The sequence below is a fragment of the Panthera leo genome, chromosome D1, assembly GCF_018350215.1.
Source record: "Panthera leo isolate Ple1 chromosome D1, P.leo_Ple1_pat1.1, whole genome shotgun sequence".
NCBI lineage: Eukaryota > Metazoa > Chordata > Mammalia > Carnivora > Felidae > Panthera > Panthera leo.
This window is the reverse complement of record NC_056688.1, coordinates 89,046,761-89,074,542: the sequence shown is the minus strand read 5'-3', so window position 1 is coordinate 89,074,542 and position 27,782 is coordinate 89,046,761. Positions and strand designations below refer to the sequence as shown.

Sequence of the window (27,782 nt, the reverse complement as noted above, 5' to 3'; positions counted from 1 at the left end):
TTGTTTCAAGGAGGCGTCCCATTTTACGGGGCTAAGGAGCTAAGGGGATTGGTATCATATGCCCTGGGACTAATGGGTTGGGGGCCTGCCTCGTGCTGTCTTGTCAAACCTGTGAGCACTTGGGTTTTTTGAAACCTGGCCAAGGGATTAAATGATAAAATTAGATGGGTTATGAAAATATGTGAGTCATTACAGATGTGACCTTTTAAAGATTGCCTGGAGGAAATCAGATGCCTCCTTAACGAGACAATGAACCTGAACCCAGTGAAAGCATCCAAGTAAAGTCTTTTGCTGTTGGTACTTACATGAAATCTATTGGATGTCACTAGTGACGATCATGGATAGGAGGGAAAAAATACACGGTTTTTTACCAACTGTATGGATGTGTGGACGACATGGAACGTTTGTTTTAGCTGTTGGGAATTGCCACACGATTAATAGATTGCCCAGAAGTTGTTCTCAGAGCAACCTTTCAGTTGGCCGGTTTATGGAAGGCTTCTGGGATTTAAATTAAAAAGTTAAGCCTTGAAGGGTAAGCATGAGTAAGTTCTTGGACAGAATGTACTTAGCATTGTTTCCATCCATACGTGAGTGGAGGAAGTGTATGTACCCTGGACACATGCTTCTCATTGGAAAATGCGATCAAATGTCTCTCTCTGGACCGGCTCTCAAGGAAAGTCCTTGGCATCTTCTCAAACCTTAAGCGAAGGCTTCTAAGCTCCCAAATTGCTAGGTGGTCTCTCCCGAGGAACATGTCAGAGGCAGGGGCGCCTTGCTCTTTGTGGGTGGGTTTGCTCATCTGGGATTTTCATGCCTGCCTTCTTTACAAAACCTGCATTGCTTATTTAAACGGAATTGCCTAAATGTGGCACAGGCTTTGAAGAGTTTTGTGAATCTGGGCAGCTTAATCACAGTGTTGGTAATAATGATAGCAGCAGGAACAAGAACGGACATTTCTGTAGTGCTTTCTGTGTGCCAGACTCTGCTCTGTGTATCACAGATTCTGATGCATTTAATCCACGAACAGTGGGGCCTCAGATTTATCCCTCCATCTTCTCCTTCCACAGCTACAATTAGCCGTGTTGGCTATGCACCCTTTCCAAGACGACCAGGTAATTGCCAGCTTTTCACGGCACCCATCAGACTTGACTTTGAACAGAGTTTGACTGAAGAGAACCACAGGTTGTATATTTGTCTCGACACATGCTTGCCTTTTACACTCTTATGGGTTTGTTTTTTTTTTAAGTTTATTATTTGAGAGAGAGGGTGAGAGAGCGAGCAGAGGAGGGGTAGAGAGAGGGAGAGAGAAAATCTCAAGCAGATTCCGTGCTAGCAGCATGGAGCCCGAGGAGGGGTTCGAACCCACAACCTGTGAGGTCATGACCTGAAACCAAGAGTCAGATGCTCGACCAACTGAGCCATTTACGCGCCCCTCTTGTGGGTTCTGTGAGCAACAGATTCAAAGCACACCATTTATCAGTCCAATCAAGAGACTCCGTTGCAGGCAAAGACACATTTTGTTCCCTCTGCCCTTCTCACTTTCGAACACATTTGAAAGGTTCTTGTTTTATGCTAAGTAGTTAAACCTCACGAAAAAGAAGGGCTGCGGACTTTTTCGAGTTGCTCATGAAGACATAGATTGCTGATGTGAATGGGAAGGGTGAGCTCTTTGGGAGATAAAGATATTTAACAAATCAGACCAGGTTGGTGACAACTTTAAGCTGCTTCGGGTCAGTCAGCGTTTATGTCTTTTTTGGCCTTTCCTCTGCCTTTGGTGAAAGCTGTGTGATAGGCAGCAGTGAGCTGCTTTAAGATGGCTGTCTTCCTAGGAGGCAGGCAGGGTCCCCCGAGTGTCATGCGTGTCCTCATCCAAACAACGTTTCAGAATAATCAGTCCCTGAAGTAATACTGTGCAAAGGCATCAGGTCATTTCCACTTGAGCCTGTGTTTTCGGATCTGGGGACTGTACCCTTTTCTAAATCCACGTGTCGCTTTTCCTTGCAGAGTGTGGAATCCTGAACTGGGGCTGGAATGTGTTTTGGGGACGGGAGGCAGTGGTATTACTGATTATATTTCCAAGTGTGAAGCCGACGGACTGGGCACGGATTGAGGGGCGCTTGCCTGGTTGCATGTGGCTTCATTCTTCTGGCTGAAACCTAGCAAGGGAACTTCCAAGTGCTGTGCTCATTTCATTTGCCCTGTGCAGGTGTTTTCGCTTAGAAATGCCCACTTAGTGAAACAGGCTGGGTACCCGGGTTTCTTAAAGGAAAACCCACGTTGGAATAAAAGAAAGGGGTGTATGCAGTTTCCTAGATAGTTAGATCACGTAGGCTTCCAAAATAGATGAGGGAGGCCAAAAACAAAAGAAAACAGGCAAAACAAACAAAACAGACCGACCAGCAAGCAAAAACTACTCTACTTGTTTGGGGTCTAAATGATCTGGATTTGATAAATATGACAGGCAAAATCAATTGGAGAACAGCAAAAGCTTCGTGAATATGCCCGCTCAGGTCCATCTTGGAGGGTTACTTTTCAGGGGTTGCGGAGAGGGGGTTCATGCCTTCTTAGATGATTGATGATTTTTTTTTTTCCCCCACTGAGTGAGTTTTGCTTGGGAGCAGGTGAATGCAGAGAGCCTGGGCTTTGCCTATCAGGAAGATCTGGGCTTACGTTGTGGTGCGGCCACCTATCCATAAGTTATGTAACCTTTCTGAGCCTCAGCTACCTCATTTGCATGTAGAGTTGGTAATCACTCCCCTTCTGTACTGGTCAAATGGAGCGATGGACGTCGAGCATCTGTTACGTAGTGTGTGTTCTGTGACGTCCATACGGTTCACTCGGCATCCCACTCTGTGAGTTGAAGACAAACCAGAGGGGTGATTGATAGAGCCAGCCCAATTTTGGTTGAAATAAAAAGGTCAACAGAGGAAAAGACGCCTATAGTCTCTCAAGACACAGTTTCCCTGCTGTATTCCAACTATAGGGCTGAATTGCTGTGTGACCTGAGGAAGCGGGTTAACCTCTCTGATCCTCAATTTCCTGATGTGAAATGGGAGTAATAATCACGGTTCCTTCCAACTAGGGCTGTGGAGAGGATTACAGGAGCTAATGTAGGCAGAACATTCGCCTCCTTGCCCCACACATAGTTAGTGGGACCCATGCCTTTGTTTCTTCTTTACCCCTTTGGCTGCCAGCTATCCTGACCCTCATGAAGACACTTGGGGCTCCCTGGCTTGCCAGCAACTCCCTGCGTGCCAAACCTGCTGCATTTCGGGAAGCTCACCCCTGCCTGCAAAGTAGTTCTTCAACCTCCAAGTGATTCAAGGCTTTTCTGGCCAGCGGCCATCGACGTGTGGGGGTCGAGTGGATTTGTAGAATAGCCACTGAGGATTTGAGTCAGAGGGAAGTACAACAGAGTTACATCTTGAAGCACATGGAAATCATCTGTTCTTCTGAAGCAGACCAGGTTTCTAAGCCTAAGTGCTGCCAGCGTTTTTGTTGTTGTTATTCACAATTTAAAACAGATTTGATGTCAAATCAAGCTGAATACTTATTCACATACATAGGTGGAAACACTATAATTACGAAGATCAACCCATTCGTTTATAAACCGAGAATGTCAGTGGTTTTGATCCTTTGGCCATTTGTATTTTTAGTTTTTTTTTTTCAACACTGAGTTAAAAAAAAATCAAATCACTTTAGACTTAAAGAAGAATTGCAGAAATAATACAGAAAGTTCCTGGGTGCCCCTCACTTAGCTTCCTGTAATGGTAACATGTCACATAACCGTAGGACATTGGTTAAAACCAAGCAGTCAACCCCACTCCAGTGTAGACCTTTCAGGTTCCCCCAGTTTTCCCACTAAGGTCCTCTCGCCATTCTAGGATCCAGTCCAGGATCCCACATGGCATTTCGTTGTCCTGTCTCCTCCCACCTGTGACAGTTTCCTAGGTATTTCCTTGTTTTTCATGACCTTGACACTTTCAAAGAGGACTGATTTGTTATTTTGTAGAATGCCTCTCAATTTGAGATTATCTGATATTTTCTCCAGTCCTACCTTTTTTTTTTTTTTTAAATTTTTTTTTAACGTTTGTTTATTTTTGAGACAGAGAGAGACAGAGCATGAACGGGGGAGGGTCAGAGAGAGAGGGAGACACAGAATCCGAAACAGGCTCCAGGCTCTGCGCAGTCAGCACAGAGCCCGACGCGGGGCTTGAACTCACGGACAGCGAGATCATGACCTGAGCCGAAGTTGGCCGCCCAACCGACTGAGCCACCCAGGCGCCCCCAGTCCTACCTTTTTAGTTGACTGTTGTACATATGCTTCATTGCCCAGGCTGGGGATCCAGTGACAAATATGGAGGTTCGAAGGCCTAATAAATTAGCGACTTATTTCTGAGACTAGCCTGGCTGGGTGTTATAGACCTAGATCCTGGAGGTTAAGAGTATGGGGACCCGAGTTCCATTACCTGCTTGCTCTGTGACCTTGTGAGTGTCACGTGACCTCTCTGTGCCTTAATGTATTCACCTACAAAGTGAGAATAATATGGAACTGACTTCTTAGGGTATGGGGTGAAGATTAAGTGAGTTGAAGCACAAAGTGCATAGAGCGGTGCCTTGTATGTAGTAATCACTCAGCCTATCTTAGCTGTTACCGCTGCTGTATCCTCCTCACTCCTGTCCCATGAAGTCCAGGTCAGGATGTCACTTCTGAGATATGCACGTGGAGGTATGGCCCCGACCAGAGTTGATGAGTATGCAGCACAGCGCTGGGGTTTGGGGATACAGTCCTCATGTCCCATCTAGAAAAACCATATCCAGCAGAGGGCTGAATCTCGGCTGCCAGGACCAAGTTCAGTCTCCAGAGCCTCCTGGCTACGTGCTTATTGTATGCAGACCCCTCTTCTGTCCTCTGCTTTTCTTTTCCTTTGGTTCGGCATTCTCCTGCCCCCCCCACCCTGCACCCTGTGTTCCCTGTGTCCCTCTCAGTTGGTATGAGTTGGTATGAGGCCGTGAGGCATGATGGTTGCACACCCAGCTTCTCCAGAAGGACTGGCTGGGTTTGATTCCCATCCCTAGCACTTAAAAATGTACTTAGATCTCTGTGCTTGATTGATTGGTTGATTGATGGTCTCTAAAAGGAGCTAATGCTAGTAATACGGTTAAGGTGACAGGCTTTATTCTCTGTGAGTCACCACTGTAAATGTGACCCCTGTTGTTTTGTTTAATCCCCATCACAGCAGTGTGGCATAACTATTAGCCCGATCCCATTTTATAGATGAGGAAACCGAGAAACAGAAAGTTTAAATAACTTGCCCAAGATCACAGAGCCAAGATGTGGAACGGTCGAGATTCAAACCCAACCTGGCTCTGGAGCCCCATGGGGTCTCAGAGGGTTTCTGTGAGGGTTAAATAAGATAATCTATATAAAGCACTTAGCAAAGTGCCTGGCTTAGAGTTAATGCTCAGTAAACTTTAGCTATTATTAATCCCATGATCTGATTTCTGTTTCTGTGGCTTGTGGTTTACATGATTCTGGGATGCAGCTTCTAAGTGTTTGCTCACTGACTCAGCACTCTGCACTTTGGGCAATGGGCACCTTGCTCAGTTCCCAGACCAGAGTACCCCTGCCCATGCTGTGTTGCGTTGGCCCTACAGCCCCCCGCCTAGCAGATGGGGTCACTCCCAGCCCTCCACCTTGATACAGCTCAGCCTGCAGTCCTCCGTCTGTTTCTGATCTGCTCAGTTCCTGGTGCCTTCACTTTTCTTCCACTCCGTTTCACCTTGTACCTCCAACCTTGGCTTTTGCTTCTCTGTCGCTGGTTTCGGGCTTCTTCCCCTAGCCGCAGCCTGGCCTCATGCCTGCCCCGGACCAGCCGCTTCCTGTCCCCGTGCTCGGTCCCTGGGATTTGTCGTGTGGCCCAGTCTGGGGCAGGTCCTCGTGACTGGCATCCCCGCTAGGTCTGCCCGACTCGACAAGGGGCTCACTCCTATTATGGAAGTAGCAGCACTTGGCCGTGGGCCTTGAAGTCTGAAAGAAGGCATTCAAGGAGAAAAGAGTGCAGAAGGACAGCTGCAGGAGGGACAAGGCAGGAGGTGGCCAGCATTTTGTTCCCCGGTCCCGGGAAGCCCTTTACCTCCTTCCGTGGCTGGAGGCCCCTCGTGTTCCCCTAGGCTCTGTGCCGGTCACCATCTGTAAGAGGAGGCCTTCCCTATGCCCCAGACACAGCTTAGGTCCCGCGTCGGTGGTTCCTGCTGCTTCTGAAAGTCACAGGCTTGGATCTCTGAGCATGCAGTAAGGCAGGCGGGCATCCTAGGTGGAATCCCCGTGCCCAGCCACACTGCCTGGGCTTTCCTCCCAAACCACCGTGTGCTAAATGAACTCAGGCACGTTGATGAAATCCTCCGTGCCTCAGTTTCTTCGTCTGCATGATGGAGACACTAAGGGCACCTCCCTCACACAGTGGAGCCTGAGACTGTGAGTTTGTGTCTCCCAGGTGATGGTTACCTGAGCGTCTTTCATTTAGCAAGAAGCTGAGCACATGAATGTCACTCGGTGTCCTTCTGAGAGCCGGGCAAAGAATTTAAGGAGGATTAGTGACGCCTCAGGCATCACCACAAATGGCGCTTACCCCACAGACCTTACAGGAGGGCACAGAGTTTTCCTTTGCAAAGATTTTGAGGCATCATTGGCATATTCTCTAATGTGGCGGTGCTAAGAAAAACAAAGCCGCAGGTTCACCTTCCGCCTCTCGGGGCCAGGCAACCTCGCATTGCTTCACAGATGCGGGCTCTAACCCGGTAGCCACTGGCCACCAAGCTCGTATGAGAAGGGCTGGGGAGGGAAGGAAACCGAGCCACTGGTAACTGAGGACCACAGTAGATGCTCATCCAGGTCAGTAGGAGAGGGGTACGTGTGAATCGTGGCCACGTTGGTGTCATATCCAGGTGGTGAGGGGAGGCCATAGACAGGAGGCAAATGAAATGGTAGGAAGCAAAGAAATGGGACCCCTTGTGGAGGTGTCAGTGGTAAGAGAGGTTTAGTTACTTTGCCAGAGTTGCCCAGCGGCACTGGGCATAGCAGGACTCAAGCCTGTATCCAACCGGCTACAGTCTGTGCTGTTAATAACGAAACCGCACTGTGGTCAGGATCCAGGCATGATACAGCTTTATTCCAGGTGTGAGGTTGATGTCCTGATGAAATGAGAGATGATTTCAGGGGGCACAGGGGACAATTGGGGGTGCACCGATGACAGATTAAGTAACATCGCATCGTATGGTGAGACAGTCATTTCCTTTTCGAATTCTTCAGTCTGGTTTTGACAAGGTTAAATCAGGTGCTACCGTGTTTTGCTGCTGCCCTGAAACCTTTCAACCTCCCTTGAAAACAGAGAGAGGGCAGGGGCGCCTCCGTGGCTCGGTCAGTTGAGTGTCCAACTCTTGCTTTCAACTCGGTTCGTGATCTAGTGGTTCACGGGATCAAGCCCCGTGTTGGGCTCCCGGCTGATGGCGCGGAGCCTGCTTGGGATTGTCTCTGCCCCTCCTCTGCTCTTTCCTTGCCCCTAGCCCCTCATTCTCTCTCTCTCTCATTTTCAAAATAAATCATCTAAAACAACAACAACAGAGGGCAGGCAGCAGAAGCCTCAGCGAGCGGGACCTAGCTGAAAGTCAAGAAAAATGTTTATTGTCACGTTGGTTTGCACACCCCCTTCTATTCATCAGTGGTACTGGTTTTCCATTGACAGTAGTGTAAAAATGCCTCTCAGGGTGCCTGCATTTAGGGACAAAGAATTGGTGAGTGTTAGGCACTATTAAGTAAGTAATAGCAGAGATTGCATTCACTTATGGCAAAAATAGTGATGTTGCCACTGTGGGTGACTCAAGCATGTGAAACGCTGTGACAGACCGTGAGTAGTTTTCAGCCTGATGCGTAGCACGTGGTGCATATTCAGTAAATGTCAAGGACAGAGGGAGGGGAGAATGCACCTCTCTCTTCTGACCCACGAGAAGGAGAAAGGAAAGGAGCCGTTTGTAACCTGGATGAGACAGTCTTTCCCTTGAGAGTTCGGGTCTGAATTTAGCTTGTTCTCAGGGCTGACGGGTCAAGTAGGGGAGAGAGAAAAACGGCGGCTCCAGATGGCGGAAGGGACTTCCCCCAAGGTCTCCCAGCCAGCGTGGCCAGTGCTTTCATTTATCTTCAGGCCAGGATCCTCATCTTCGGTCTCTTTTCCCCCAAAGAGCCACCGGCCCTGAACTGGTCTGGGTGGTAAAACCCAGGCAGCTCTGGGTCCAGTCTACCAGTGTCTGGGTGCTCACCAATTCCCAGCCCTGCACAAGGCGCCATGAGGGAAAGGGAAGACAATAATCATCTACAAGTTCAAGGAGACAGGGCTAGGCTGTATGATTTTGCCCTTAGACAAATATAATTTGGAAAGTATATAGCCCAGCTCTCCTATAATAGAGTCAGTGAGAAAGGTCCCCTGGAAGTAACAAGCCCTGTATCGGTCAGTTTTCACCAGGTCATGCTTCTGTAACAACAAGCCCCAGAGCTCTGTGGCTTACAGCTACGACGTTTGTTTCTTGTTTCTGTTACATCTGGTTGCAGGACACCGGTACTATCCTCCATGGGGGACCCGAGCTAAAGAAACAGCCCCCACCGGGGCCATGCCTCTCTCGTAGCAGAGAGAGGAAAAGGGCAATGACAGAACTATGTGAAGGTTCCCGATGCTTCTTCCGGGAGGGATCCTATGCTGCTTCTATTCTGTGTTGGTCTGGGTTCCTAGGAGAAGGTTCTAGGTCAAGGATTCCAACACGAGTAGTGTATTTAGGAGGTGCACGAAACACCTGGTAGGTGGGTGGGGAAAGTGGAGGGCAGCCAAGAGAGGGGGAGTTATCGAGTCTGCCAGCAATGTAGGCAACTCCCACTTAATCCTGTGGGGAAATTCTCAGAGACGGAACAAGCTACATGCTCAGAGTTGTCCTCTTGAGGAACAAGGGAGCTGGTGTATCCACACATTCAAAACTGCCCGGGAGTGGCTGAGGGCTACTCCCGGGGGGTTGAGTTCCCCAGCCCTTCTGGCCTGCGTGGGGGCAGAGTCACCTCCCCACTTCTGAGAAAGCCCTCAGTCAAAGAGACGCAGACACTGGCAGGCGGAAGGTGGCTGGAGTGCACTATACTGAGAAAGCAAGGAAGGTGGGCGAGGCACCCAGAGCATCCGGAACAGGACCTCATGCTATCGGCCAAAGGCAGCCGTGAGGCATGGCGTGTCTTTAGGGATAGGAGAGGTATACTCTTCCTGCAGAGGTGCTGCAAATATTTGGGGACCAAAACACACGTTGCTGCGGGTCCTGAGCCCTGAGTATGAAAGTAGTAAACTCTTTGGTCAGCCTTGTGGGTGTGGCTTAACAGAGCTACCGGGTAGACCAGGGGCTCGACCTCAGCCCCATTGACATCTTGGGCTGGATAATTCTTTGCCAGGGAGGGGCTGTCCCTGTGCATCGTTGGGCATTTAGCAGCGTGGTGGCCTGTACCCATGAGCGGGTGGGTGGCCTGTTCCCACAATTCCCTGTGGGAATTGCTAATTCCCAACGAATTGAAATAAATTGTAGGTGCCTGGTCTAATGGAGGTTGCCCCCCGTCTAATGGAGGACTCTGTGTTGGAAATACGTAAAGGAAACAGAAATAGTTTAGGAGTGGGAAGCATCCATTGTGTTGAGGGCTGGGGATGGTCAAGAGAGACTGTATAGAGGCAGAGATAGCTGGGTAAGGTTTTGAAGGATGAAGAGGAGTCTTCCAGAGAAGTGATCCCCACCCCCAGAGGTTAGCTAGAGGCTTTGATGATTGTAGTGAATGCTATAATAGCTAACTGGAGATGCTGACCACAGGGCCTTCTCACAGTCAGAAAGACCGGATTTCAGGACTGTAGTTAAACCAGCTTTAACCATGTGCTCAATCATGTATAAGGAGCAGTTCCAAGAGCTTGGGGGCTCTCTTAGAGGAGGTGCCCGAATGGCACATATACGGCTTCCCCTCAGAGGGACCAGAAATGCCTTTGCTGTGTTATTTTGGTCAAGAAAGAAGTCCAATTATTACTACAGTCTCCCTCCGTTTCATTTCCTGTCCCGGCCGTTGTGACGTTCGTAGCATAGCATTGTGCAAAGAAAACTGGCTATGCCTTCATCATTTCACCTCTTTACCTCCGTTTTCATACCAGTTAAATGGGGACCATCAGGTTCTCTCTCTTGCCAGCCTCACAGTCTGACACTAACCAGGCAATGAAATGACATAGCATCACTCATGAGTTCAGATGGATCTGGTTTCAATCCTGCTCTGCCGTCCACCGGGTCTGGACTTCTCTGACTCCATTTTCTCAGTTTCCCATCTGTAAAATGGGCATCATACCCACCGTATGGGATTGTCTGGAGGAGTAACCTGTGCTCTGTCTACAAGCTCTCAGCCCTGCCCCTGGCAATAAGAATAAATGATAGTCATTACCATAAATATTATAAAATAGATTGAATTTGCATGATAGCTAACTTGTATTGAGTGCGTGTTATGCCTCAGGCACCATTGGACATAGGGGCCTGAATGTATTAACCCACAGGTACAACAGCTATTGTGATTAGCTCCATTTTACCTATGAAGAAACTGAGGCACAGAGTGATTATGCAGTCAGTGAGTGGTACTCAAATGCCAGCAGACTGTCCGAACAAGTAATTGCCTCGCTGAATTGTTTTGTGCTTAACATTTCCCCATAACTTTTTGAAAAGAAATCAAGGGCTTAGCTATAGGGTTCCTCTTACCAGATTATTAGAGCCAGTGTAGCCACCACTGGGTAAATGAACTTTTCTCCCTGTTGGCCGAAGGTCCTTAACACATTTACAGAATATTAATAAGAAGATGGTGAGCAGAGATTTATTTTTAACCACAGTATCTGAATTTGCTTCTCAGCCCGAGTCTACTTGGGTGAATGATGAATCGCCCCAAACTGACCCCTTCCAGAAGTCTGTGAGAGCGACACAAAGGGGAACTTTCAGCTGCTTAACTGCCCGCCCCCCCCCCCCCCCCCCCCCCCGGGCAGCTCCCACCGGTGTCCCCCCCCACCCCTCCCCGGGCTATTGAAAGGAAATGCTGAGACGTTGTTTGTCAGCCTCCTGGACACCAGCTCCAGAACAGCAGGGGGTTTGTCTCCTCTCCCTTTGGATCAGGGACACATATGGTGTTCTTGGTGTCGGAGGGAGCAGAACCTCTGCCAAGAGCTGCTTTGAAATCCAGCCTCCGTGTACAGAGTGGCAGCGATGGTAACCAGCGCAGGGCCCCAGTGTCTCGGGGACACTCCATCTGCCTGTGCCCTGTCGCTCGCTAAGCTCTCATGCCCGAGAGCCTCTCTTTGCAGGAAGAGCAAATAGAACTCAGAACTCGGGGAGGGTGCGGATGAGCCGCCTGCCGCGTGCAGGTCTGCATCTGGGTCCCATCCTAGGGGCTCCCCGGAGGAGGAGGAGTCAGGGAATGAAAGGTGCCGACGCTCCTCGGGTTCGAGCCACTTTCTGCGTGCGGTCACCATGCCTGGCGTTTCTCCCGTCTCCGGCTCAGGCCCTGGTGCCAGTCCTTGCCGGCCACATGTCTTGGGACAACTTGTTTTCCCTCTCCCTGCCTCGTCTGGAAGGTGGAGATAATAATTCCATGCAGAGGGTTGCTGGAAGCTTTCAGCCCAAAGCCCCTGGCTCGCAGAGTACCCTGAGTGTTAGTTCTTCTGTCGGTCGCTTTGAGCTTTGAGATGGACCCTGGGGGAGCTGGCATCCTAAGGCCCCACCGCTGGGAGGGATCTTTAGGCACCCTCTGGTTCTGATTCCCGAACAGTATTTGAAACTCTCTGATGAGCCCCTATTTTACAAATAACAAAAACTCTTGGCAGCCCAGAAAAAGAGGCTTCTGTAGCAGCTTTGCTCTCATTAGCTGTGTCCTGGGCTCCAGCTGGGCCCCCTTCCTCGCTGCCAGGGCTCAGCCTGCTGCCTGCCTCCCCCTTGGCCGTCCACGGGTCTCCGGCAACCTCAGAACATCCTGAGGCAGAATGGGAGCGCTGCTCGGGCTGTGCACGACTAATTGATCAGCCGGTTGTCTTTCTCTTCACGACGCCCCAAAGACGGTTGTGCCCTCTCCATGCCTCACCCGTGCCCACCCCTGCCTTCTCCGCTTCTCCTCCTTCCTCACACGTTCATGCCCCTACAGACATTGTAAACCCCTCCAGGGAGAGGCAGGGTAATACAGCGGTCATGGGTGCTGGCTCAGGATCCGACTTTGAGGGTTTGAATCCCAGCTCTGCCAGTGAACTGCTGTGCGAACGTGGGCAACTTACCCAGCCTCTCTGTGTCTTCTGGCCTTAGAGATGGGAATAACAGTAGTGCCTACCCCTTGGGGTTGTTGAAGGAGTTAGACAAGGCCAACACATGCATAGCCCTTCAAGTGGGCCCAGAACATAGTGAGTCTTCCATGAAGGCTAGCTGTGATAAATGTCCCCAAGAGAGGATTAGATGTGGCAACTAAAAGGACTTCAGTAGTAGTCAAGCTCCCGAGGAGAGCTGAGACCTTGCTATGGATATGCCACGGATTCTACTGGCAACTCTCAATAGCAAAGCTGTTCAAAGGACATTGAGGGCTCCTAAAGGCAGTGACTGTTTTGCCCAAGAAATATCTGTGGAATGAATCAATAAATAATAATTAATCATAAATAATAATGATGATAATCAAGAATAATAGTTACTGTGTGTTGCATGCTGTTGCATGTACGTTGACTGATTTAATTTTCAATTTTTGTAACAATCCTATGAGATATTATCATTACTATTATTTAAAAAATTTTTTTTAATGTTTATTTTTATTTTTGACAGAGACAGAGAGAGCATGAGCGGGGGAGGGGCAGGGAGAGAGGGAGACACAGAATCCAAAGCAGGCTCCAGGCTCTGAGCTGTCAGCACACAGCCCGATGTGGGGCCCGAACTCACGAACTGTGAGATCATGACCTGAGCCGAAGTCAGACGCTCAACCAACTGAGACACCCAGGTGCCCCTGGTTACTATTATTGTGCCTCTTGACGAACGGGATATTTGAGGCCCCGAGTTGTTAAGTAATCTACCCAGAATCACACATGAGTGCTGGAAGTGGGCTTAAAATCTCAGGTGGAGCTCCCAAGATGGCCTCTGCTTGCTGCATACTTATCTATGGCGGTGATTAGGAACCAAATAGAATATCAGTCCTTTTCCAGATGCAGTCGTGCTTGCGAAAATTTCAGATTGGGATCGAAATGGCCCCGAACTGGGCCATAAAGAGCTTGTGAAAGAGCCACGGATGTGGGGAAGGCTGTACGTAGTGGATCAGGACTTCAGGATGCGGGGCTCCTGCAAAGGCCCAGTTATGGGGGGCTCCACGTCCGATTATCTGCAAAGCACGTGGAGGTCTCCTGTCTGGCGTGGGTGATGGGCCAGCTAGCCCCCTGGTCCCTTCCCCACCTGCCATCCATCCCAGTTGAGAACTGAGGTTCCATTCTCTATACTAAACTGCAGCCAGAGTACTAATTCAAGGCTGCCTGCCTCCTACTAAATCTTTTGACTGAAAGCCTTTACTATTTCTCTACAAAAATAAGTCCAACTTACAGCTTTGGTTCGGGGCTCTCTCGGTGTTTATATAGCAGATCACTGCTTCCCAGAGTGTGTTCCTTGGACCACCGAATCTATGCCACGTCTATAGTTTTTATAGAAGAAAAATAAAACACACAAAAAGTAAAGCATGTTCTGGGCTCCAGGGACTTTGCGTAAGGCTTGGTCGAAAACGTTTCTTTCCTACTGAACTTCTCAAAGCCTTGATACACCAACAGACTTTGTGAGTCTTCAAGGATGAGCAGCTCTTTCCAATCTTATTTGACCCCTTAACCTTTATGTCAAGGGACACTTGGGGGGATTAGTGTCCTGAGGGACACATTCTGAGAATTGGCGCTCTAGTCCATGGATGCCGTTGAAGGTGACTTGGGGACTGGTGTTCACATCTATCTGAAAACAATAAGTTGACCTTTGATTTTACATTTCCTTAGAAAACAAAACAGAGTCCATGAATAAATTAAGCTAAAGAACATGTAGAATTTAAGTACAGAGAAAGGACTGGAAGCCTGGAACATCTCTGGGCCTTAAAAGGAGTGGGCTCCTTTCTCCTTTCATTTACACTGGCAGTTAGAAGTTAAAGACACAGTACTTTGATGAGTCTGGATTAAATGTCAGGGAGCGAGGCTACAGGGGTGAAGTGGTTAATGACCACGGATGGCTGCAAGGCTGGATGAGGGAGGAAGGGGGTAAGTGCGGAGGGAGAATCATCTGGGCTCGGGGCCCTCCTGGCGATCTGCTGGGAGAGCCACATGGAAATTGCCCAAACCTGGCGAGGAACAGCTGTAGTTCTTGCTTAAGGAGAGGAAAGGGACATCAAAGGGCTAAGATGATCCTGAGAGGTCTTTCACTTGCATAATTACACAACATTCAAACAAACACTTAGCGACCTTGAGCTCTCCAGCCAAATGACGGCAGTCAATAGGACAGCTCTCCAGCCAAATGATGGCGGTCAATAGGACATCAGAACGCTGGTTAGGTAAACTTTAAAGCACCTGACAGATTTTCCTCTGAGGTACAGCAGGACCGTGATGGAAGAGAGAGCTCACTGCAGTGCTAGGTGGCCAGTGCGTTCCTGGAGACGAGAAGATGGTCAGGTCAGAAACCTTGGGTAGGGTGGGGGTGGACAGTGAGAGGGGATGAGAAGAAGCTCATCACTATATTCCTGGAGAAAAAGGAGAAATGGAAAGGTGGAACAACAGGTTATTATAAAATACTTATTAGAGCCTCCTTTGGTATGGAACTTGGCAAAGAGACTTGCTTTTCCCACGGGCTGAAGTAATGTGAGCTTCCTCCTGTGAACTAGGTTCTCTCTAGACATGTAGTTTCAGAGAAAGGAGGAGTAAAAATTGGGAAGTGTAATCTGCTCATCAGAGAAATCGTTGGCTCTGAAATAACTCAGGATGGTGAATAAAATGTGCAGGTCCTGGAACCCTAGGCACATGGTATGCTTCTCGATGAATAGATGTGGAATGACTCAGTGAATGAATAAATGATATTTGTATCTTTCCATATAGGACCCCCCCCCCCCCCTTTTAAATGCTGGTTTAAATGACCCATTGATAAGATGGTTAGTCATGAGCTGGCAAAGTTGTATCTTTTACCAAAATCATCATCTGTGATTGCATCTTGAAGAACTTAAGCACCCAAAAGGAGACATCATACTTATTGGCTTTGTCTTCTGCATTCAACCTCAGACTCTTTCTAGAGGTTCTCACGTTCCTGTCTTCAGCAATCACTGCTGAAGAAATTGGTCCAGATAAAAATCCATGAATCCCAGCTCCGCCATTTACGTGTTGTGTGAAACTATTTCCATTTGCAAGTTATGGAATAATGTGAGGGACTTCATTAAGTTTGCCTTGTCAACCAGTTAATCCTGCTGCAAAAGCTCTTGGGTCCACATATTCAAAGGCAAAAGTGTAAGTGATACGGTGCTGTTACCTGTACTTGGTGTGGTGGGAAAGCCAGCAGGCTTGGTTTCCGTGGTGGAAAGACACTTTCTGATATTGCTAAGCGCGTAAGGTATTTTGTTCAACGTTCTACCCCGCGATCCTTTTAAGTGTTTCTTCTTGCAACACAGAGTGTAGGTGTTACAAAGACCACCAGATACATTTGCTGTTTCTCCCTTTCAAGTTATTGCTTTTTTTTTTTCCCTCCAGAAGTGGAAAGAAAATGGCTGATGATCATTCAGCCCTTTGATGCCTATCTATCGAATGTTCACTAGATTTGGGGAACAGGTTTCGTGTTTATCAGAATTGGGACCATATTCAAACATCCTATCCTTTGAAGTGTTGATTTCTGTTTTCAGAAGCCCCAAAAAGATGATTTTAAAAAGTAGTAAGTCCAATGAAGTAGACGCTGCTGACAGCAGTCATTCGGGAAATCACAAAGTGTGGGAAAGTTAGATTTTGAGGGAGGGCTTTCTACATGTGCTTGGCACTGTGGCTGATCCGAAGCTGTGAAAACCCAATGCTTTTCCTTTGTTACAATAGCATAAATGACTTAGCCTGTTCACATTTTGGCCCATTTCTCCTCACTGTTTAAAACGACTTCCTTGAAGTTCATTTGTTTATAGTTTTTTTTACAGGCTGCTCATATTACGATTATGAAAGTTCTATATGCTCATGGCAGAGAATTGCTAAAATATTTAAAAGGATAAATAAGGGGGAAAATGTCAGTCTGTGAACCAGAGGTCGTCACTCTTGCAATGTGTCTCCTTGTGGTCATAATCTACGACCATATGTATTAGAGATCATGCTGTATTCCTTTCCTCTTATATCTGCTTCTGATGCTGCCAATCCCTCCTTTGTTAAAGAAAAGGGAACTTAAAATTCTTTTCCTATGAGTTCTTATTCTAAACTCCCTTCTTAGGTCCACTATGACACGGTGCGGGCCATGTGTGGGGCCTGCTTTATGCCCAGCTTCATAGAAAGGCACTAGGTTGCCATGTGGGAATATGGGTAAGAAATTACGTCTCTTGATATCTCTGTTCTACTTTACCACTGCTGTGGCATCATTTGCTTAACCTTTGCCATGACTGAACTGGGTTGTTTCCAATTTCTGTATTTTATAAGGAGTGCTACAATTGGCCATCTGTGTCTGAATTGCATTTATTTTTTCTGGGAGATTGTTCCATGTACCATATTCCCAAGATCGGATTACGAGGTCTGTGAATATAAAGGTTTATAATATTTGTTACCTGTTTCCAGAATTACTAAATCCAAATTAATACAGCCACTCATGCCCGCCCTTTTTGGTGGTGGTGTTTACCAAGGACTATTGAAAGGAACTTGTGATCATCTGAGATGAGAATCTCATTTTTCTTCGAGCTTTATGTTCAAGACTCAGATTTACTCATGAAGCACAAAACCATTGAGATTCTTATTGTGTTCCTAACTGGAGATTTAACATTGGGGGGCAAAAAAAGGCCCAATCCTGCCCTCTCTGGGGGTGCAGTCTAGTGGGGGAAGGTGGACATTGATCTATGACACAGATCAATAGGGGAATTAGACTTGGTCTAGATAGGTCAGGGAGGCTTCCTGGAGGAAGCAATGTTTGAGCTAAGATCAGAACAAGCAGGAGACTATGAGGGAGGAAGAAGGTGGGACACAGCCTCTGTGCATTTGCAGGAACAAGTGGGGTGGCAAGCCTCTGCTAAAGAGAGAGGTCCGGGCGGCTTCATCTGCTCCCACCAGAAGGTTTTCTTTCTTTCTTTCGTTCTTTCTTTCTTTCTTTTAAGTTTATTTATTTATTTTGAGAGAGAGGGAAAAAGCACAGGTCGGGGAGGGCAGAGAGAGAGGGAGAGAGAGAGAATCCCAAGCAGGCTCTGCATTGTCAGCACAGAGCCCAATGCGGGGCTCGAACCCACGAACTATGAGATCATGACCTGAGCCGAAGCCAGACGCTTAACCAACTGAGCCACCCAGGTGCCCTTTCCACCAGAAGGTTCTCGGACAGCTGCTTTTACTCCATTCTAAATCACCCTTGGTTGTAAGCTGTACAAACAATTTAATAATAGTTTTTTTTTTAAGTAAAAAGAGAAACACCATGTATCCCAATTACAGAAATTTTAAAACGTTTTTTAAAAAAAATGTATATATATCTTCGAACCAAGGAAACAAAGTATCTAAATTCGAGTGTCAGTCCGGACATTTCACAAATTCTCCAGCTCAGCCAATGATCCTGTTGTCCTTTGTGGTTTAAGTGAAACCACCTGAAAGCCCCATCTCCCATGCAGGGGGCCTGGGAGAGTCTCTTCCCATTCCGGGGATGCCTGGAAGCGAACGTTTCTCTAAGGCACCTCCATTCGGAGGGAGAATATTCTCCACAACATCACGCACTGCTCAGGCTGCTCTCCACCCCCCTCCCTTGCTCCCGGGCAGCTGTTTTGATCCCCTGCTTCCCTAAGTTCCATGGCCTAAAGACGGCAGATGCTGCAGGCGTAGCTGACTTTACTGAAGGTCTGAGCCTCAAGGGAGGTGGCGGTGTGTGTGTGTGTGTGTGTGTGTGTGTGTGTGTGTGTGTGTGTACCGCAGAACAAGATAGCAAGCTGAGTGCAGTGGAGCCTTGGGCATTTCTGTACCGCCGAGTTTCTTCAAGATGGGCTCAGAGTTTCAAAACCCAGCTCTGCCACTTGCTATATCACTGTGGACAGCTCACTTGACTTTTGGTGCCTCAATTTCTTCCCCCGTCGAACGGAGATGAGAGTAGTACCTACCTGATGGGGTTGTGGAGGGTCTAGAGGACAGCGCTTGCTTGGAAGGATACCCGCAGTAAGTGCTTTGTAAATGTGAGCTATCATTACCATCGACATTATTATTACTGCTATTATTAGTGCTATTAGTATTATTGAAGTTCCCTTGGCCACTCCTCCCGGCTGGGATAGTCTTCATTGGCCACGGTTTCCTTCCATGGCCTCCCCTCTGTACTGATAGGGCCTCTTGCTCTCTGCTCCAAAGCTTCCCTTCCTTCCTCTGCCACCCCCAAATTCCCATTTATTTCTCCTGCAGTGCAGTTTACCCACCACATTAGCTTACCCCCAACCATCTCACCTAATCCATGTAGTGAAACGTGCCCACTAAAGTGCATTACAAAACAAGGGCTCCCTCTGTTCAGTCCTGCACGTGCTGAGACATTTTAAGAGCCCTAGCTTGGGGTGACAGTACTGTGGGGGCGGGGGGGGAGAGATATCGTACCCATCCTTTGCAGAAACCCAGCTGGTTCCTCGGGAGGCAGTACCCGAGTGGCTTCTAGAAAGTCAGGCTTGGCAACCGGTCAGGATGAAAATGCCTCCTCTCTGTGACCTCTGAGGCTCGGCCAAGGCAGGAGTGGATAAAGAGCTAACCTGTCCCGCCTGCCAGCCAAAAATAGGCTGACTGCGTCACAGGGCTTTCGGTAATTAAACCTTCCCTCTGCAGAAGGCACTGGAAGGACTGGAAAGGCGCCATGGACGGGTTAAGGTAATTCGCTCCCCATGCTGACATGCTCTCAGTATCAGAGGCAGGCTTGAAACCCGAGTCGTGTTAGACAGAGGTGTAAATGCATAACCAGGGCACGATGTGTGAGCTGCAAGGTGAGGGAGCATGTGCCAATGACGTGACTTACAGACGAAGTAGTTCTTTGTCTTTACTCTGAGTCACGTAGACTGTGTTTTTGGAGGCAGGAGGGGGAGGCGATCAATTTATTTTTAACTTTTTTGGTTTCTTATTATCAAGGTGAAACATGTTTGCTGTAGAAAGTTTGAACATAAAGGAGAGAATCAATAAGGAAATAAAAAACCATCCATCATCCTACCGTTACAGACAGCCACTGGGAACCTCTTGTTTTTGTTTTTGTTTTTCATCTTGATGATACAGTGTACAATTTTTCCAAGATGGTACCATTTTCGTGAAGTTTGTGTCTTGGTTTTTAAAGGTACCCTCAAAAGGCTCACAGTGATGTTGTATCTCATGAGGTCGCTAAATACTACTTGGAAATCAGACTGTTTTTAGCTTCCTAACTTTGTGGCCAGGGCCAAGGGGGGGCCAGATGACAGACACACGTGTCTACAGTGGTGGAAGAACGTGCTGGTCTGGAGTGTTCACGGTCCCAACAGGAACTGACGTGCCTGCCCTCTGTGAGAGTGGAGATGTGCCCGTCACTCAGGCAGGTGGAGAAGGGATGTGAAGCGTTACACAGTGAGTAGAGCCTGCCCCCCCCCCCCCCCCCAGGAAAGCGTTTCTGGTTTGGATTCTGTCTCTGCCACTAACCAGTTGCCTGACTTTGATTGACCTACCCCGCCCTCTAAACCTCAGTGTCCCCATCCATCGAGTCGAACTAATGATAATACCTATTTCATTAGGTTACTGACAGTGCCTACCTCGGAGTAAGGACTCAGTGTTAGTGGTCATTGGTATATTATTATGATTAACTTCTCCAATGGAGACCAGATCATGATTCCGTTACATGGGAGCTGTGGGTAGATGGGTTCACGCGGTAAAGAAGATCTCTAAAAGGAAATAAAAATGTTGGCAGGCTTCAGTACGTTTTCCCAGAGAGGTGGTAAGTTCAAGATTTAGGGTAGTCGAAAGAATGGAATCTTAAGGCTCTTTCCATTATGTACCTCCAATGCCTGGTGGCAGGTCACTCGCCCCAAGGTTCGGACCAGACCAGAGACAGACTCCAACCCCAGCCAGGCATCTTCCCAATCAGGCTTGACAGGGCAACTAAGAGTATTGGAATAAATCATCAAAAGATTTGCTGCTTCAGCCAAGCTCTTTAGAGTTGTAAATCAAAAGGCTGGGAAAACATTTTATCTCCGTGTGCATTTTTGGAAGGATCTCCAGGCACCTGGGGTCCAAGCCTGACTCAGGTCGGGAGCTGGGAAGCAGCTGAGGCGGTTTTTTGGAGACCCTGGGCGACTTGCATTCTTTCTTTACTCTCTCTCTTAATCTGGGGGAGAACACCTGTATCTTTTGGGTTGGGAGGATTGAGAGAGATTAAGTCTGTGATGTGCCTAGCACCATGCTGTACTCACTGTCTGCTCGATAAATGGGGATCCTATCATCCACCCCCCACCCAATCCTGCAAGATAAGAACAAGGTAGAAGAAGACAGTCTCGTGGTTGTTTCATCTATAAATAAGGAACTGGAATGAGAAGGGCTCATGGGAGTTAAAGCCCTGCTCAGTCTCTGGAGATGTCCTCTTCTCTTTTGATTCAGTGCGCATTTCTAAAAGCCAGGACTGAGTTTCTAGTATTTCCTGGAACATCGTGGCAGATAGCTCTTGCCTGTGCCGGGCACTGTACTGAACCCTTCACCATACCGGTCTTATTCAGGGTTTCCTAGAGGACAAAAACGGAGGCTGAGAGACATTAGGAAACTCACCCCAAGTTTCTTAGCTGGTAAGTTGGCAGAGCTGGGATTTGAACCCGTGTTGTGACCATCCCAGGTATGTGAATCTCTAACTGCACAGGACTTCCGCCCCTGCTGGCAAAGATAAGCGCAAAACAGACTAGAATGGCCTTTTCCGCTGCTAAACTGTAAGCCCCCTGAGCCCACGAGCTGTGTGCTACCCCCTCCGCACCCTCCCAGGTATGCAGCAGACAGGAAATTGTGGGTGAATGTACTGGAAATCCAAGCATCTGGGTTAGGCCTCCTTTAAAATGCAGATATCCTATGAGGAGTAAGCACATTTGATACTTTCTTTGCTATGCAGAGATGAGCCTTTCCGCGGGTCGCTGGGTGGCTGTCTGGAGGGAAGGGCGCTGGAAATCTAGAAGGGAGGGGCCTTTCTTCTCTTCATTTTCCCCCAAAAGGAAGGGAGGGAGAAGAGCTGACATGAGGAGGACACATCCACAGGCTTCACAAGAAAGAGCCACGCAAACACCTGATTTCCGGGCCCCGGGCGCTTGCCAGATGAGGTTTGGAGGTGTGTAGGCCACACAACGAACCCACGTTGCTAAGGACTCACGGACAGTTACGGCTTCCTCCATCGTTTCCTCTTATTTCTTGTTCCTGGTGGCCTGTGGGATTCCCTTGGATTCCCTGGGCACTTTTGATTCCTCCCTGATTCTCCCTTCTCATGTGGCCTTGGCTTTAATCTTTGTTTTCATCTGGATGGCCCATCCCTTAGTCCAGGCCTCGTACGGGGCTGCCCGGGCTCCTGCGGCACCCTCCGGTTCACGTGCCTGGTTCTCACCTCGCTCCCGGCACCTCCCAGCCTCACCTCCCACGTGCAGCCCGCCTGTTTCTCAACTTCGCCTTTCCCTTCCCGCCTCTGAGCCACGTTCTCCATTTCCTCTGCCTGCTGCATCCGCTCCCTTTCTCTCTCGCCGTTAAAAGTCGGCCTGGAGTCTTCCAGACTGAACACACACACTTCTCCTTTGTGACTCTGTCCCCAGCTTTTCTGTCAATCTCTTTGTCTTCCTAACTCCGGGAGCAGAGATGTGTGTCTATACTGGCGTTTTCTGGCAATCGTGTATTTCCTTGCTTACCTCCTGGACCATAACTTCCCACCTGTTTGCTTTCCTCCCCATCCAGTTCGGGAGTTCTTTAAATGAAATGTGTCTCTCTTATCTACTGAGTGTCCAACCCATGTGGGGCACCCTACTGAAGGTTGGGGGGCAGCCAAGAGGAATATTGGGTTTGCTCATCATCAGTACTCGAGGGGAGACCCTCAGAGGGAGAGTCGGTTGGCCCACCCAATTCTAGACAGTTCTTTCACCAACCCCAGGAGAGGCCAAGCCAGGCATGCCTCTGCTTTTTCCCGTGTCTCTTTTGGTAAAAGCAGATGCCTGAGGAATGCTTTGGCTTAGCCTGTGAGCCCACTCCTAGGGAGACTCAGCTCATGCATTCCAGAATTCACTGGCTGTGTTAGGAGCAACGCCTCTTGCAGAGCAGTGCTGGGATGCAGCCGGGGCCCAGACCTGTCGCAGGGACTTTGGCACAGGGCAGGGTCAGGATGGAGAGCTGGAGGGCTGGCTTCAAAGGAAGAGGCCCTTCCTGCCGCTTCTGCACTCCGAAAGCTCACAGCGTCCAGCTTCTTTGTCGTCCCTTCTCTCGGGAACAAATGAGTTTGATCATTCACTTAGCAAACATTTGCTGAGTATCGTAATCTCTATTTCCTCAGTGCCCACGTGGCACAGCCCCTGGCACGAGACTAAATACGACAGTCTCTGCTCTGCGTGAGTCCGCATCGAAATAAAATAAATGCAGATTGCTGGAAGCAGGGAGGGCCCATATGGGCACATGGGTGGCCACTCCTCAGTTTTGTGTCCGTGGCAGATATTTGCTCATCGATCATAGAACTCATTCGCTGTGAATCTGGATTCAACTTCAGAATCCATCTCAACCCACTGGTCCAGGCAGCCAGCGTTACTGGATTGGACTTTGCCCGTGAGGTGAAAGGGGCTTGGAACCACTCTTGTCTTAAAGGTGATCTGCAGGCCACTGAGATAGAGGGAAAGGGCTCTTGTCGCGGTGAGTGGTTGCATCTGTGCAGGGCAGACCAGGAGACCTCTTTAGTCGGAGTGCTTGAGAATAACAGTGCTGGGGGGAAGCCCCCTAGATTGCTCCTGGGAACCCCTTCATGCTCCTCCTGCTCCCTCATGGTGTTTTCCTGCGTTTTTGAGGATTCTTCTTCCTCCTTCTCCCCCACAGAAGTAGCTGTTATGCAAGATTCAACTCTTATCCTCCATAAGGTCTTTTTTTCTTGCCTGTTCCCTTGGGTAGAGAACAAATGAAGTGTTAACTCTCAAACTTTGTCTTCACATGTGTCTTTTTTTCCCCCCACGTCTGGACTCCTTCCTTTGGCCTCAGAGCACCTGATCTGAGCCTGTTTGTCTTTCCAAGTCCCTGCATGGTCTCCGTTCCTCGCCTGTGGAACGTGCCTCTGCCGTGGGCACCGGGCTTCCCCCAGCCTGGGTGCTGGCCGTGTAGAGTCCGGCCCCCACGCTTTGCTCATCCCCTGCCCCTCCCCTCTGCCTGCGGGTCTCAGCTGAACTGTCGTTACACCTGAAAATCCTGTCCTGACTTCTCCAGGATTTCAGAAGAGAACAGTGCCGCTGGCTCAGGTCATTCAGTCGTTCAATAAATAGCTCCTCAACACTTCCAACGAGTCCCCAGTGCGGACAAGGTGAAACTGCCCTCGAGGAGCCTACAGTCTGGTCCCATGTCTGTTGTCAGTTGCGCTTGCTTACGTGCTCTGTCCCTGCCAATAGACCAAACCCTTGTGGTCAAAGGCTGGGTGCCAGTCATTATATCCCCCTAGTCCCGGACATATACTGGATACTCAACACATCCCGATGGGCTGAAAAGTGGCTCCTTGCTCTGTTTTGCTGTCAGGTCTGGTGAGTGTGTAGTCCTTCAGTGGGGCTCTTAGCCTCCACGGCCTACTCTTCCTCCCGTCAGCCCTCCCAGCCTTTGTGAGCCCACGGAGGCGAAGAGAGGGAACCTTCCCTGCTCCGTGCTACGAACCCAGGCAGCACAGGCTAGAGATGGGCCCCTCAGATGGAAAGTAGACGTAGTCGAGATGCATTAAGAACCTGGGTCAAGGTTCGAATTCTAGCTCCTCAGCTTTATTACTTTGAGCCCTAGGAAAGGACCTTCGTTTCTCTATGCCTTGGTTTTCTCACCTGCAAAATGGGTCTTAAAATAATGTCACCTTTGTACAACGGTTATGAGGCTTAAATGAATAAATTTTAAGGGAGTTTAAGTGAGTGTGTAGCACTTAAAACAATGCTTGGCTCCAAGCATTGGCTATTAGACTTTCCGGACAATGGAGTTAACTGATGATTTTTCCCCTTCTTTTTTATATCTTTCTGTAAACAAAGTACATATTATTGATGTAATCCGAAAACCATACAATAAAACTATCTCTCTCTCTCTCTTTTTTTTTTTTTTTTAAGAGACAAGCAAAGGGTCTGGTAGGGAAGGGGGTCACAGTTGGCCCCGCCAGCCCCTGGCCATAGCCAGGTGCGTGTACCTCTCGGCACACTTGCCATGGGGAAGACCAGCTTCAGTGCCCCTCTCCCCTGGGGGGTCCCCGTTGACTGTTCGTGGTCCCAGGAACCTCCCAGCCGAGCCTCCAACCTTGCTGGGTGGTATCAGGACTGGCGCCCAGTGAGTCCTGCAAGAGCACGAGGGAAGGAAACCAGCCAGCACTGCCTCCCCAGAGGGGATGCGAGAGGCAGGCAGCGCGGTAGAAGGTGTGCGGGCCGGGGTTCCCAGGCGTGCTCTGAGAGCGGGAGGGCGGTGTGCCTGGCCACGAGGAGAAAGGAGGGAGGGCAAGGTTGTGCTCGCAAAAGCAGGAGCCAAGTCCACACGTTTTATGAAGTGTTTTATGGGCGAGCTGCACTTGGAAGCCTGGTACTTCGCAAGAATTATTAGGTGTGATGGTCTTCACATGAGAGTTGGGGGTGGGGCATGAGAAGCAGGCGAGGTAAGTGCCATGGAGTGGGTTGGGTGGCTTTGATTCAGCATCCTGCTTAAATCGGCCTCTTTATTGTTTTATCTTTTTTAAATTTTTATTTCTTTTTATTATTACCTATCTGTTGAAAAATTTTCTAATGTTCATGGTTTTTTTGAGAGAGAGAGAGACATACACACACAGTGCGAGCAGGGGAGGGACAGAGAGAGGGAGACACAGAATCCAAAGCAGGCTCCAGACCCCGAGCTGTCAGCACAGAGCCCAAGACGGGGTTCGAACCCACGAGCTGTGAGATCACAACCTGAGCCAAAGTCAAAGCTTAACTGACTGAGCCCCCCAGGTGCCCCTTTATTTCTTTTTTTAAAGTTCATTTATTTATTTTGAGAGAGAGAATGAGAGAGAGAGAGAGAGCAAGCAGAGGAGGGGCAGAAAAACAGGGAGAGAGAGAATCCCGAACAGACTCTACACTGTCAGCACTGAGCCCAACGTGGGGCTTGAACCCATGAACCCTGAGATCATGACCTGAGCTGAAATCAAGAGTCAGAAGCTCAACTGACTGAGCCACCCAGGCGCCCCTGTTTATTTTTATTTTTTTAATTATTCCTTTTTATTTATTTATTTATTTATTTACTTACTTACTTACTTAATACTCTTGGGACATTCAACACTCAACTTAAAGACAAACCAAAAATATTTGTCAGTTACTTGCTTTGGGTCTGAAACAGAGCTGCTAAGCCCAATTGAATGGTTCAATTCTTTTACTGCCTCTGGGAACTAAAAGTGCCTCGAGGTCACTTCCAGTTCCGGGCACAGGAATCTGATCCAGTCAGGGTGATTGGCACCCGAGAAACCCTTCCCAGTACTGAGGGCGGGGCAGTGAGCAGGTTGTGCTCTTTAATGCCCTAAGTTAATTCTCAGTGCTCTTAAGTTGTAAGGAAATTTTTTCTGTATTTGCATTTTTAGGGGAATTGTCCTTTGATTCTCCCAAGCACACGCTCCTAGAATTTTGCCTGTGAGCCTGTGGTGAGGAGATCCTTCTTGCTGTTCCTAGAATTCATCAGCTTGCTCCTGCCTCAGGGCCTTTGCACTTGTAGTTTCCTCTCTCAGAATACTTTTCTCTAGGATCCTACATGGTCACCCTTACTTTCTCCAAGTCACTGATTAAATGTCACCTTCCTGGGGTGCCTGGGTGGCTTAGTCGATTGGTGGAGCGTCAGACTCTTGGTTTCGGCTCAAGTCGTGATCTCACGGTTCATGGGATCAAGCCCCGTGTTGGGCTCTGTGCTGACAGCACGGAACCTGCTTGGGATTCTCCATCTCCTCTCTCTCTGCCCTTCCTTTGCTCCTACTGTAACCCCCTCTCTCAAAATAGGTAAATAAACTTAAAAAAATAAATGTCACCTTCCTGACCACCTTATATAAAATAGTACCTCATCACACCGTATCCCATTTACTACCATATCACTTCATTGTTCTTTATAGAATGTATTCCTCTATGACATTAATTCTTTGTTTATTGCTCCTACCATTACTATTATGTAAGCCTCTGTTTGTTCACCACTGTGTCTGTTGCATGTAGATGCAAGTCCAGAATAGATGCTTGGCAAATATCTACTGAGTGGATGAGTGAATTAGCCAAATAATAACATGGATCATATTTGGGTCTTAGATGTAAACAAACAGTTTTTTTTGATGATAGAAGATCAGGGTCTGAGTTCTCATTGGGGTCACTTCCTGGCCATATACCTTGGGTCCCAAACATTTGAAGCACTGTGAAATGATCACCCGGGCACCGCAAAAGATGTTTTGGCTGGAGCCTTCTACGGATTTCACAATGTTGGCACATCTGTTGTTAACTTTATCAAACCTTTGAATTCACTAGATATCAGATCTGTGTGTGTGTGTGTAAAAATGGAGAGATATTCTGGTGCACAGATATTATTATTATTATTATTGTTGTTATTATTTGTTATGATCTCGGTGCACAGAGAATGGGTTATCCCTACCTGAAGGCAGGGTACTGATACTTCCGGCACAACAGCGAGGTGTCAGTGACTTGTGTGTGGCTGCACAACGTGTCAGAGCAGGGCGGTGGAGGAAGCCCCACGTGCAGCTACAGTTCCACTCTGGAATCTTTATGATTCCGTTCTGGAGAAGATGTCCCAGGGGTTGAACTTAAGTGTCCAGGACCAGCTTGGGGCTAGTGTTTTCTGATGCATGAACTCCTATGTGCATGGGAGGCAACTGTCTCTGTGTCTGATCAAGGCCAGTGGGAATTAAGACTAGGAAAAGAGATCCTGTATTTTCCTCTCATTTTAAAGGAGAGAACAAAAAGTACCACCCTCCTCCGGGAAGTCCATTCCTTCTGAGAGAAATAAACCCTAGTCTCTGCTGGGCAGATTATTTGCTGTGTTTCTTGAGCATAAACCTCAGAATCATTTTGGAAAATTTATCTTGTGTTACTCTCTGCATCAGGTGATCTTGGCAGCAAATTCAGCACACAGAGCTATTACCTCCTGGTAACCTCTTTTACAAATGGAAGCCTCTTGGCCTCATCTTTTAAAAAGTTAATGTTTTCCTGAATTAAAAAAAACAACAACTGTCCTCTCCCAAACATTTGAGATGGCTGATTCATCATTTACCAAAGGAAATGTGAATTATCCAGTATAATACATGAACATAACATGGTTTTAAAAGTCAAAACCTACAAAAAAACCCTACACAAA

At 48.3% G+C, this 27,782-nt stretch overlaps 1 protein-coding gene across 1 annotated transcript in view; it reads left to right on the top strand.

Moving 5' to 3' along the window:
- The first annotated feature begins 1,117 nt into the window (after positions 1–1,117).
- The window catches only part of SLC1A2 (solute carrier family 1 member 2), a 102,227-nt gene continuing 75,562 nt past the window's right edge, over positions 1,118–27,782 (top strand). Inside the window, exon 1 of the mRNA XM_042904842.1 lies at positions 1,118–1,182. The gene's annotated coding sequence lies outside the window, so the exon portion shown is untranslated. The remainder of the gene's footprint in view (positions 1,183–27,782) is intronic.